The 14,293-nt window shown below is 36.0% G+C and overlaps 1 protein-coding gene and 1 long non-coding RNA gene across 2 annotated transcripts in view; one reads left to right on the forward strand and one right to left on the reverse strand.

Annotated features, from left to right (window-relative positions):
* The window catches only part of CCDC141 (coiled-coil domain containing 141), a 181,576-nt gene that overhangs the window by 89,212 nt on the left and 78,071 nt on the right, over positions 1-14,293 (reverse strand). The window lies entirely within an intron of this gene.
* LOC140696625 (uncharacterized) lies at positions 5,506-6,882 on the forward strand. Its single transcript, XR_012073128.1, has 2 exons — positions 5,506-5,798; positions 6,518-6,882. It is a non-coding gene; the product is annotated as an uncharacterized lncRNA (long non-coding RNA).

The following is a 14,293-nucleotide window of genomic DNA, read 5'->3' on the forward strand; positions in this document are numbered from 1 at the left end:
GTCTTCCAAAGACATACTTTTTAATTTTCTAGAGAATCTGTCTTCAACAGATTCTCTAGAACTATGGGAACTAAGAACTATGGGAAGAATTATTAGGTTTTGATGTTCACTTCTCATGAAGATTTCCCTAAATCAAACAGATTACGTTGGGAAGGAGGGGGGTACCTGAATATTTTACCCACGAGGAACATCAGATACAGATTAGAACACTGGCTTTTAAATCTGGCTGTCAATATCTCCTGGGAAATTTCTTAAAACGCACATTCTCACACTCCCTCCATATCAACTGAATCATAATTATAATTGGTAAGATGGAAGAACATGTATTTTTTAAAATCTGAAGCATTTCATCTGAAATCAGGAACAAATAATAATACATACAATCAGTCAAATTTTGGAACCATTGGACTAGAATATTCTAAAATATTTAATGAATAGGTAACCTAGAATAATTTCTGTGTAATCATACCAATAAATGGGGAGGGATTATATAATAATAGTAGTTTTAACCTCAAAATTTTCAACTAATACTAATTAGACTCTGAAAATTATATTATTGTATTAATGACTCCCAAATCTGCAATTTAACTTCAGTTTACAAACTACTTTATTCATTCAGTATTATTTTAAGCTATGGAAGATAAAGTGACAAATAAAGTCTTTACTTTCATACTCCTTAAATGATTAATATACCAACCCATCGTGAGTTTAAAACAGCTCTGGTGCAATGCTGGATATCATTAGTCTTAATTCAAATAGAAGCCAAGACGTTTCTTTCCACTTTGTACTTTATTCACATTATTGTGTCAAGCAAAGAGCTGCTGATTTAAAAGGAAAGCGGAATTTAAAATTTAAAAAAAAAAGTTAGAAGGTATAAAATTGATCAACTTTTCTTTCCCAAACTTTTCTATACACTTATATGGTTATCTTTAACTTTCCCTGCAAACTTCTTATAACTATATTTATAACACTTACATACTATATCCTTATTATAGGGAAAATCATACCTTTAATGGTATGAAGAAGTTACTTGTTTTCTAACAAAATCTAGTCAATGCTACAATTTCTTCAACTCATCTCCCTTTCTATAGGCTCTGGTTCTGCTAAGAACTATGTAATGCACAGGATTCTCAGTTCCATATTCAGTAATCTGTGAACCAGGAGCAAATGCTGAGCACTTTATAAGTCTCCTACAGTGAATGTGGTACAATATAAAAAGCATCGTTTAGCACATCTTAAGAACATCTAACTAATACAAAAGAAACCATTGTAAGCTCACATGGAAAACAAAACAAGTATTTAGTGGAAGGAGAAATCAATTCTGATTTGGGGACTCTGGGAAGCCCTTTTACAGGATCCAAAGTTATGGGCAGGAATTTCAACTGGTGAGTGTGCTGTGGGTCTGGGGAGAAGACAAGGGGCTGACTCAAGCAGAAGACAGCCCACAAAGAGCACCTAGCAAGGGAGTCAGCTGTTACCAAGGAGATGTGGAGGATGATCCCAGACCATAAAGGAGATAGAACTATCTAATTTGGAAAATTAATAGTTCTTTCTAATAGGAAGTGAAGTATGAGTTGAGACCCAAAACAAGTGGGTGGGAGTTACTCAGGCAAAAGAGGAGTAGAGGTGGGTAGAGAGTGAAAATTGAGTCCATGGGTGAATGCCAAAATGAAAGCTATTCAGGACCAGATAAGAATGGCCAGGACCAAAGACAGGTTTGTAAATAACATTCTTTAGAAAAATTTTGAAGGCAAAGCACCACTCACTAAAGAGGAGTGTAGTGAATGAGAACAGGAGAGAGTTAAGAACAAGATGTAGACATGAGCTGTACTCGTGCAATGGCAGGAGAACGAAAAGCCCACATCAGAGAAAGAGAAACAGGGAAGAAAAGACATTATTACACAAGCCATGCAAGAAGAGTTTACAAGAAGCGTATGTGACAACCAAATGCAATGCATTATCCTCAATTTGGGGCAATTTGAAGACATTTGAAAATGGACTGTAACACAGAAAATATGATTGAGTCAATGTTAAATTTATTGGGTGTAGTAATTGGATTATAGTAATAAAAGAAAGCATCCTTGTTATTAGGACATCTGTTGAAATACAGACGGCCCTCTGGAATCACGGATGCAGAATTCGCCCATCCAGAATGCCCAACTACTGTGCCATTTTATAGGAAGGAATTGAACATCTCCAGATTTTGGTATCTGTGAAGGTCCTGGAAGAAATCCTCTGTGATTACTTAGGGATGACTGTGTTTAGGGTGAAAACACATGATGTTCACAACTTATTTGTAATGAGTCAGGAAAAAGTATATATATGTAAATACATACAGAGAGATACAGAAAGGAAATGTCACAGAATTTTAACAGCTGGTAAAGTGCATATGGGAATTCACTGTATTAGTCTTTCAAATTTGCTGTGTAGAGTTTCAAAATTAAAAGTTAAGGGAAAAGAGTTAATAAAGTTAATAAATAAAAAATAAAATGTTAAGAAAAATCTTATTAAACAGAAAAACTAAACAATCTCTGAAAGCAATCTAAAAGATCAATTGTGGGGACAGTTTAAACAAACACATCTATACAATGGTATACTCTGTAGCAATAACAAAAGAATAAGAACACTGCCTGTATTCTAACTAATATGGAAACATAACCAATGAAAAAAAGCAAGATGAACAGTGAGATCAGCAGGCCACCAATGAGGTAAAGACGGACAAAACAGGAATAGTATTTGCTTATGTAATGTAAAGAAGCCAGACAGATAATAAGATACTAATAACAGTGGTTACTTTTGGCATGGGCAGGGGGAGGGCTCAAGCAGATGTGAATAGAGGTACAAAAGAAATTTTAAATTACAGACCTTTTTAAGCACCTTTAATTTTTTAACAATGAGAATATATTGGTCCAAAAGTAAATTAAATATATTGAAAAAAAAAAGAAATGTAATTTACCAGATAAACAAAATAAAAGAGAAAAACCACATGATGATCTCAAAAGATACAGAAAAACACTTCAATAAAACTCAATGTCCATCCATGATTTTAAAAAATCCAAAATGTGACAAAGGATAGATACAAAAAATAAAACAAATGTACAAAAAACCAATAGGAACATCATACTTAATGATGAAGCATTTGAAGCATTCTATTTAAAGTCAGAAACAAGACAAAGATGCCCACTATCACTGCTACCAGTCTTCATTTTACTGGAGGTCTTATCCAATGCAATTGAACAAAATAAAGGAATAAATAAATGTATTAGAGATAGAAAGGATGAAACATTATTGTCATTATTTGTAGATGTGTAATTCCCCATACATAAAAAGCAAGAGAATCTAGAAAAAATAATTTAAATAAGAGTTTATCAAAGTCCCTATCTACAAGATAAATATTAGAAAACAAGTAACACTCCTATATAGCGACAACAGCCAATTATCTTTTCTAATAAACATCCCAATTATAAGAGCAACAAAAATTATGAGGTAGTCATTTGTTCAAATGTTTATTTGGCAGACCTATTTTATGCCAAGCATTCTTCTAAAAACTTAATCTAGGCCAGTGAATTTAGTTGTGGAGTGAGGGGGGAGCTCCAATGTCAGTGATGGTGGTGGTACATCATGTATGAATGAAGTCTGAGGATCTAATGTAAAACATGGTGATCACAGTTACACTGTACTATACAAATGAAATTTGCTAAGAGAGTGGAACTTAAATGTTTTCACATACACACAAAGATAAATATGTGATGTAATGGATGTGTTATTTAACAAGATAGAGAGAATCCTTTTACAATGTATACATATATCAAATCACCATAATAAACACTTCAAATATCTTACAATTTTGTGTTAATTATATCTCAATAAAACTCAAAAAAAGAGAAAAAGTTTAAATCTCTGGATTCATGAAGCACCGAATCTCATACCAGGTTTGCAAAGAATCTAAGCAGCCGGCATCACCCTTTCTGTGCCTGCACTCCCCATCAACACCCACTGGCCATCTCAGGACTGTGCAAGAGGGCAGCTTCAGATGATCAAATACTGTGGTGATTTGTCCTTAACAGTAGGTGCAACTTAGAGGCAGCGTTGTCTTTAGTCACTCTGCATATTACTTGCCTTTTCAACATTACCTGAAATTGGACTCTTGTCCTCGGGTTAATAAAACATTCACTTTCAAAAATCAGGGGTGAGGCAGGGCAGCAGAGACGAAAAGAAAAGAAAAAAGAAAAACAGAAGTCAAGGATGGTTAAGAAGTTAGCACATCAGTGTGAATCAGATTGCTTTCCTCTTAACACTTGAGAACTGCAGGACTGTGTCCATCCTTCATCAAGTTTTAGCCATTATTTCTCTGTTGCCTCAGAATCTGGAGCATTCGCATAGAACTGTGTTTAATTAATAGTCTTGAAGATGATCATGCAGTAGGGAGTGACTCACAACTTCCCAGCCAAACTGAAAGTCACTTATGAACAGCAACTGAGGAGTCTAGCAAGGGCAGACTCAGGGTAACGTTTTGCTGGCAGCTTCCTTTCCAGTGGAGTTGTCCACCGCCGCAATCAGCACTAGCTGTGTTTAACTCATGTCCTGGACCCCTCTACTGGGCGCTACAGGAAATCCAGAAATGAATGTGTCATGGTCCCTGTTTTAGAGAATTTCCCAGCTGTGGGGAAATCAGGACATGTGGAGAAATTGGGCACGTGATCAGCTGAAATGCCAGGAAGGCATTCACTGCTTTAACTGAGCAATAAGCAACACTCTGCGAGAAAAGAAGGGAAGGCAAGTACTGGAGGCATCAACAAGGGTTTCGGAGGAGGAATCTGGACCAATGCTGAGCCTCGAGGTCATCAATTAAGATCATCCTCTAGGCTGAAGTGGAGACACAGACCTTTTCTGCCCAATGTATTGACCTCAAAATATTATCTAGGCATCCTGAATATGGTGCTTTGTCTTGCTTCTTGGACAGTTTCCCTTGGGCCCAATCTTGAATTACATATCAAACTCTATTCTCGGCTTCTGTTTCTGCTTAGCTTTTGGGACTCAGTTGCTAACGCTTTGTCCCTGATTTCACTGAGAGCACACTTTATTTTCATTCTACTCCCCTTACTCTTTGGTAACTACCTTCTGACCTCAGGCTTGCCTGTTTTTCACTCTACTCAATTACAATTGTTTAATTAACTTTGAAAAAGAAGAGGAAGAAAATAAGGGAAAAGAAATTCCACATGAGGCCTCAGACTAAACCAAGACTCAGAGGTGAGAAAGTCTGTGGTAGGCACGGGAACCATTAGCAGTCCATGGAAGCTTCAAGGCAGGGAGACTTACAGATTGGGAGGCAGGCAAAGGGCAGGTCAAAGAGGGCTTTAAATGTCACAAGAGTTTGTATTTTATTCTGTATCCAAAGGGAGTTTTAGGAGATGCTTCAGAGAAAAGTGGCCTAGTCTCTGCTTGTCTGAAGGTAACCTGGATGATGTCACAAAGGATTAATTGCAGAACAGAAAGACCGGAGGCCCAGATGCTAGTTAGGCATATGGCAGGATGATTTATTGTGTTTTTCCTATATTGTCCTATCTGCCCTGTTTCAAGAAGAAAGTCAGTATTTTCTATGCCCCTCTTGTCTTAGTGAAATTTATATTAAGACCCAAGTGGACTCACCTGCAAGTCATTTTCTCTCCTGCCTTTTGCAAAAAGAGTAAGTCCAATGAGGAGGTTATGTCAGATGTGTTAAAGGAGAGAGAAATGGAAGTGAGAGTCATCGAGAGACAGGGAGACCTGGCCAGAGCTGGAGGAAGGCTGGACGTGAGGTGAGGCGAGTGAAGAGGCATGGTCCTCTTGGGGCACTGCCACAAGGACGTGCACGGCTTCCCTGGGGAAGGCTGTGTGTTCTCTCGAGAGAGACTGGATGTCAGACTAGCCTGGGACCCCATATCGGCGCAGAAGCAGCAGAGCCACTAAAACTGGGGTCTCCAGCCCAGCTGAGACAGTGATTGTCTCAGAGGGGAGCAGAGTGGGCTGATGATCACAGTGGCTTCTTCCCCCGTGCTCTGGTGCGGAGTAGGCCCAGGACACTTACAAAACCCTGGAAAGGGGACTCCAATAATGACAGAGATTGAATATCTCACCAGGACAGGAACTCAGAATCAGGCTTATGTTGACTGAAAAAATAATTTTTTCAGCAAACCAGCAATATTTCATATAAATGTTGTAATTTGTAGTCTCGGATTCATGTTACTACACAACGTAATTGCAGGAGACCTAATGAAAGATTCTGAGAAACTAAAGTAGTGGGCCTGGGATAAGAAGGCAAGAAGGAGACAGAGGTAAGAACTGACTAAAACTAAGAGGGGATCTGAAGTGAGGGAAGAGGAGGACTGATGTGACTTTGAAGTCTTTAACCCGGGTGACTGAAGGACTGCAATTTCCTTAGCCAAGAGGAAACATGGGGGAAGGTTTAAAGGAGAAAGTACTAATTTAAATTGAGTTAGAAGTGCTGGTAATAAATCTGTGTGTAAATCTTTCACAGGAACTTATAAAAAGAAGACTGGAGTTGAGAAAAGATGTAAGAGTTGCAGATCTTTTGAAAAGGCTCAAAATCATTAAGATAAAACCTGCATTTGTTGCCGCAGGATTAGACAATTTCACACCGGCTAAGAATGAAATGCGAAAAGAGCCAATGATTAAGCATTATATGCAAAGGGAGAATGGAGAAGGAGATGGCATTGAAGGGGATTTACAAGGAGCCAAGGGCCATCAGAGAGGTGGGAGAACTAGAGAAGGTGGAGTCACAGAAGCCAAGTGCACAAAGGGCCTCAAGTCATCTGTTACTTGAAAAAGAGAAGCTTCTCCTAATAAAGAATTAGTGGGTGGGGAAGCTAGCAAGGCCGAGAATGAAGTAGTTGTATTTGTTTCCTAGGGTTGTTGTAACAAAACACAGCTGACACCTGAACAACACGGGTTTGAACTGTGAGGGTCCACTTATATACAGACTTTTTTTAATACGTACACTATTAATGTTTACAATCCATGGTTGGTTGAATCTGTAGATACAGAATCCATGGATATGGAGGGCTGACTATGAGACTTGAGGATCCACAGATTTGGGTATCTGCGGGGTATCCTGGAAGAATCAATTCTCCACGGATACCAAGGGACAACTGTACAGCAAATTTGGTGGCCTGAACAACAGAAGTGTATCCTCTCACAGTTCTGGAGGCTAGAAGTCTGAAATCAAGGTGTCACCAGCATTGGTTCCTTTTCAAGGCTGTGAAAGAATGACCTGTTCCAGGCATCTCTTGTCTCTCTTGGCCTTATAGACGGCTGTCTTCACCCTCTGTCTCTCCACATCATCTTCCCTCTATGTGTGTCTGCCTCTGTGTTCAAATTTCCCTTTTTTATAAGTCATGTTGAATTAGGGTCCACTCTAATGACCTCATCTTAACTAATTACATCTGCAATAACTCTACTTTCTTCCAAATAATATCACATTTTGAGAGGCTGGGGGTTAGGAATTCAACATATAAATGTTGCTGGACACAACTTAACCTGTTATAATAGTCATGAAAAAGGTGTAACAGTGCCTTAAGGGTTGAGCAGCAATGTTTATGTTTTCTATTTTGTGAGGGACTAAAGTATAATTAAAGGAAGAAGAGAGGGGGACTGAAAATGAGGTCCTAAGAATGAAGAGAGGTAAAAAATGAAGAGATGGGAAAGGTAGGATTTAGAACAGTGTATGAAGGCTTAAATTTGGAAAAGAGGGGAATTGGAAATACACTGGGAGATGAGAAGTAAGAGACAAAAAGGACAGAGAAGAAAAGACCAAGCAGTTTGATTTCATATGACTAAGTGACTATGAAGTTAGAGAAAACCTGGCTGAGAATTCTGAGAGCCTCAACGTTTTGGACTGGTTGTAGGGGTGACATAAGCAGGGAATTAATGGCTGATAAAGAAAAGAATGTGTAAGGCTAACTGGTAAAAGATCATTTACTTTTTAAATAGATCTAGTCAGAAAATTGTGCTAATTGTTTCATCTTCTTTGAGAAGTAGGAAGAAACAGAAAATGGTCAATTGAGTTTGCTCACAAATAGCCTTGGTCTGTGCTGAATAGTACAAAGAGGGAAGCCAGGAAGGGGTGAAAGGAATGGGGGTGTGATGAGAGCACTTTGGGTGATGCCATGGAAACAAATGTGGCCACAGGAGGGGGAAACTGAAATAAAGGCCTTTGAAGTAAAGAATGCCATGGATTACAGCAACATAGATGGACCAGGAGATTATAGTCAATGAAGGAAGTCAGATAGAGAAAGACAAGTATCACGTGATATCACTTATACGTGTAATCTAAAAAATAATAAAAATGAATTTACTTACAAAATAGAAACAGACTCAGAGACATAAAAATAAATGTATAGTTACCAAAAGGGAAAGGGGGGAGGGATAAATTAGGAGTTTGGGATTAGCAGATACACACTACTATATATAAAACAGATAAACAACATCCTAGTGTATAGCACAGAGAACTATATTCAGTATCTTGTAATAGTGAAAATGAAGTGAAAAGAATGAAATGAAATAATGAAAAAGAATATGAAAAGGAATTTTATATATATATATATATATATATATATATATATATATATATATAAAATATATATATCACTATGTTGTGCTCCAGAAACTAACACAACATTGTAAATTTACTATACTTCAATTAAAAAAAAAGAATGCCATGGAAATCTAAGGTCATGGCACTGAATGTCACCAAATGGATGCTAAAGTAGCACAGGAAAGTTGTGGGGATTTAAGGCATGACTGTTTTAAGACATAAGAAAATGTCTTTCCAGGATCCACCTCAAATAGATTCAATTTCAGTATTATCATTATGGTAGTAATATTACCTTGGGTGTAATAGTAGCTATAAGAAGCCATGCTTTGTGGGGAATTTTTATTTAAGGGCTGACAAATGACAAGAAGAAGAAGAAGCGAGGAGGGAAGAAGAAAACGATGAGGAAAAGGAGAAAGGGGATAAAGAAGAAGAAGAGAAAGAAAAGAATATGAGGAATTTTTGTAAAAGTCATTAGCTTACAAAAAACAGGAAAAAATTTTCTGGGCATTTAAACTTAATGAGCTGGTGAAGATTCTGCAAGCAATGACAGTAGGCAGTTTTACACCTGATCATAGAGTACAATATTCTTTATTTGCCTTCTTAACTCATCTCCTTCTTAGATAGGCATAAACATTTCTAGAGACCTTCTAAGCTAAATTTCCCTTGGACATGAAGGTATATGGTTCACTAGGCTTTGAATTAATGTATAAGTTAAGGCTAGATAGAGTAGGGTCACTAAGTGAAAAACCCCACCATTTTATAGATTTTCCCAATGCTTGCAGGCAAATTCAATCCTATTTATACATATTCTGCCTGTTAGTAATGAAACTGTTTCTAATTTATGTTCTGTGGAAAATGACATCTGCTTTTAATTAGGAAGTTCATTAAGAAATCAGACAAGTAAAACAAATTATCCGCTAAAATGAAGACAGAGGAATTGAAATGCACTAATGTAGGTGTCCCTCCTGTTTGGAGACTCACTTAATTTCTGCCTTGAGACATTTCAGATTCAGACCCCATTTTATTTTTTTAAGTTAGATGAAACATTATAAAAGTAACAAACTCTGCTTCGTTTTGCAGATTTTCCTTATAATCATCAGAGATGACGTGAGCTGATTTACTGAAGCAATATGTTTTTAAGTGATTTTACCATTTTTTTGCATACCTTCAATGAAGGAATTTGGGGATGTAATGGAATTCAAATAGAATAGTCAGCTTCTATATACAGGTTAATATATACTGCAGTAAGAAGAGAATAGCTCAACAATACTTGTGAAATAAAATACTTTGAAAATATTTGGACAACCTGGGAATGATTATACGAAGTCTAGATATTGCTACACACTTCCTGAACCACTCAAGAGACCTACAAGTAGCTCCTTTTGTACTAAATAGTTCATATAAGTGCTACTTCTGTGGAAATATTTCTATTCAAAAAAAGGAACAATCAGAAAATTTAAATACTTGTCTTTTGATCTTCAATTACCTGAATAATAAATGCAAGCAAGGAAAATAGAATTGCAACAGATCAAGTTCTAAGCTCAATCATGTCCATACCTTAAGAGACTCAAAGATTTATTTAGACTTACATCTCTTCCAAGTTCTTACAATGACCCAATATTTCAACTCCATCACTTAAACTCTCTTTCATTCTTCTGCAGTTCTTTCCTTCATAACCTTTGTTACCCAAAGGATGGTCCAGAGACCAACAGCATCAACATTATATTGAAATTTATTAGAAATGCAGATGCTCAAGCCCTATCCTATACCTGGTTAATCAGAATCTGCATTTTAAGATCCCCAGGTAATACATGAGTAAACTACAGAGGCTCTGTCTAAAACACACTGAAGGAATGGCTTTTTACAATCAAATGAGCAAGAGACAAATGACTATGGAAAGGGACATTTGCAGATGATAGGATCTTATACACAGAAAATCCTAAGGAATCCTCAAAAAACTATTAGACCTGATAAATTAATTCAGCAAAGTTTCAGGGTACAAGATCAATGCACAAAAATCAGTTGGGCTTCTATAGATTAGTGATGAATCATCTGAAAAGGAAATTAAGAAAAAACAGTTTCATTTACAATAGCATCAAAATGAATAAAATACTTAGGGATAAATTTAACCAACAAAGTGTAAGACTCATACACTGAAAATTACATAAGACATTGTTTAAAAAATTATAGAAGACCTAAATAAGTGGAAAGACATCCTGTGATTGTGGATCAGAAAATCTAATATTGTTAAGATGGCAATACTCCCAAAGTCATCTACAAGTACAATGCACTCCCTATCAGAATCTTAATGGCCTTTTTTTTTTTTAAGAAATAGCAAAGCTGATCCTAATATGTAGAATTACAAGGGACCCTGAATAGCCAAAACTATCTTGGAAAAGAACAAAGCGAACTCACTCAGATTTCAAAACTTACTTCAAAAACTAGAGTAATCAAAAACTATGTGGTACTGGCATAAGGACAGGCATATACATCAATGGAATAGAAGTGAGAGTTCAGAAATAAAGCCATACATCTGTGGTCAATTACTCTCCATAAGGATGCCAAGACCATTCAATGGGGAAAGAACATAGTCTCTGCAACACTGCTGGAACAGCTGTGTATCCATACGTCAAAGAATGACCCTTCCTTCACATCATACATACACATTAGCTCAAAATCAAGCAAAAACCTAAATAGAAGACCTAAAAAGCGATAAAATTCTTAGCAAAACATAGAAGTAAATCTTTATGACCTTGGATTTGGCAAAGATTTCATAGATATGACATCAAAAGCAAAAGCAAAAAAATTTAAAATAGATAAATTTGACTTCATCAAAATAAAAAACTTCTGTTCAGAAAAAGACATTACAGGCAGAGGGCTTGAAAAGACATTTCTTCAAGGAAGATATTCAAATGGCCATGAAAAGATCTTCAACATCATGAGTTACTGGTTATTAGGAAAATGCATATAAACTACCACAATGATATAATACTTAACACGCACACTCTAGGATGCTAGAAAAAATAAAATAAAATAAGAACAGAAACATAAAGTAAGTTTTGGTGAAGATGTGGAGAAATTGAAAGCATTGTACATTGCTGGTGGGAGCACAAAATGGTGCAGCTGCTGTGGAGAATAGTATAAATGATTTCTCAGTGTATTAAATGTAGAAGTATCATATGACCCAGCAATTTCACTCCTATGTATATACTCAAAAGAATTGAATGCAGGTATTCAGACAAAAACTTGTGAATGTTCGTAGCAGCATTACTCAAAATAACCGAAAAGTGGAAACAATCCAACATCAAGTGATGGGTAGATAAACAAAATGTAGTATATTCATACATTGGGATACTATGCTGCTGTAAAAAAGAATAATGTACTGACAGAGGCTACAACATGGATGAATCTTGAAAACATGCTAAGTGAAAGAAATCAGAGACAAAAGGCTACTTGTATGATTCTATTTATAATTTACTCAGAATAAGTAAATCCATGGAAAGTAGATTAATGGTTGTCAGGGACTGGGGGGAAAAAGGAATAAATTGGCTGTTTGTGGGAATGGCATTCCTTGTTAGGGTCATGGAAATGTTCTGCAACTAGATAATGGTGACAGTTATATAATATTGTGAATTTACAAATGTCACTAAAGGTAGCTTTTATGTTATGTTTATTTTACCACCATTTTTTTTAAAGCCTATATTATGTTGTGCTTGTGTGAGGCATTGTGCTAAGTACTATTGTATAAGAACACAATTAATCTTCAACAATTGCATAAATTAGGCACAATTATTTCCATCTTTCACCAAAGGGGGAACCCAGGTTCAGATATACAAGAAATTTGCCCAAGAGTACATCAGAAGTAAGCAGAGATGCTAGAATTTAACTCTAGGCCCTGGGAGTATACATTCACTCCACTATCATAATCTGAGATACTAGTATTGCTGCCTCAAATAATGTCTGATATAGCTACATGGTTGAATAACACATTATCATTAATAAACATATTTAAAATATGCATTCGAATGGAGAAATGCTTATGACATAGTGCTATGTGGAAAAATCACACTGCAAAACAACACATACACAGTTTTATATATAAACATACACACATACAGTGTATATATACCACATAAACACACAGTTTTGGAATATTTCATTTTTGTATGTTTTATATCTCCTTCTCATTTTCATACATACCCACACACTGAATAATTTTATTTTTATTTATTTTTATATATTTTCTAATTTTTCAAAAATGAGAATGTATTATGTAATCAGAAAAATAAAATAATAAACATATTTTTAAAGAGTCACATTCTTGTAGTGGTTCTATTGATGACAATTAGGCATTTAAATTATTCAAATAAGCTTGCAAGAGAGTCTGCTTTACTTCCTTATCTCATAGATATATAAACATTTTATACCTTTAAATTTGACTTTTTCCTCTGAATAAAGTTTTCATGGGAACTAAGCATTGGTATTTTTTAAGATTTCCAAATAATATAATTTGAAGGAACTTAAGGCCAAGATCACAAATCCAATTTATGAAATCACTCAGCAACAACTGGAAAATATGTTCAATGACTTAGAAAATCAGATTAGACGATGAATCATGGAAGATGGTTTTAATCTTGAAGCCAAGGAATGTGAATTCTACTATATTAAAACATTGAAGATGATGTTTCTTTACACCATTTTCATTTTCAGTTTGCTTCTCTCCCAGAACTTCAAAGATTATTTGTTAATCAAAAATTTTATAAACAATTTATAGTAATCTATGAAAATTAAAGAGAACATGGATATACATGAGATATATGGGAAAATCCTCTAGGTCAGTGTCTCTTAAACATTAGTGTGAATGTAAGTCATCTGAGGGAATTTGCTAAAATGTAGATTCTGATCCAGTAGGTTTGGTGGGTGGAGTCAGATTCAGCACTTCTAATGACTTCTAGATGCCACTGTCTGGGATCCACACCTTGAATAAGACTTTAAGTTTCTTGTAAGCCTTTAAAATGGGCATTAATAACATCCATCTCAAAAACTACCATGCCCCATCTAAAGTTACTCTCATTCAAACTTTAGTAGTTTCCTAATAGACTTTTCTGTCTTCAATATACCTTCTTCTCATTCTTATCATTTACATTTTCCCCAATGTAATCTTCTAAAATGCAAATTGGTTTAAGCTGCTACTCCATTTAAATTGTACATTATTGCTCATCAGGTCTCAAATCCAAATGCTTACAGGGGCCAGGCACAAAATGTAAATGACTGAAACAAAGGTGGGAGAGGAAGGTAACGAGGAATGGCGGGGACTGTGGCATACTGAAGTATACATGCCTTTTCTAAAGGAACTAGCTATTACTAGGCTCCTGCCAAGAGTTATGTCTATATGGAGAGAGGAGCATGACATTGCCAGGTCTTCCATTTTTTAGAAGAAATAGGAAGTATGGATTTCATTTTTGATAAAAACTTCAATATATTAAGATTGGCAGTGATTTGTTTTTTTAATCTTGATCCCCCAAACCACATAAAATCTCTGGGCATGAGTTCCAGACTTCAGGATTTTGTCAAAGCCCCCGTGTGATTCTAGTGTGAACCAGTTACAAACGGCCTGAACTGAACCAAGGGTTGACACTATAGAAGTTGGGGGGATTCACAGTCCACCACAGTGGTATGAAAATTACTTTAAATTGAAAA

This window comes from Vicugna pacos, chromosome 5 (assembly GCF_048564905.1).
Source record: "Vicugna pacos chromosome 5, VicPac4, whole genome shotgun sequence".
Taxonomy (NCBI): Eukaryota; Metazoa; Chordata; class Mammalia; order Artiodactyla; family Camelidae; genus Vicugna; species Vicugna pacos.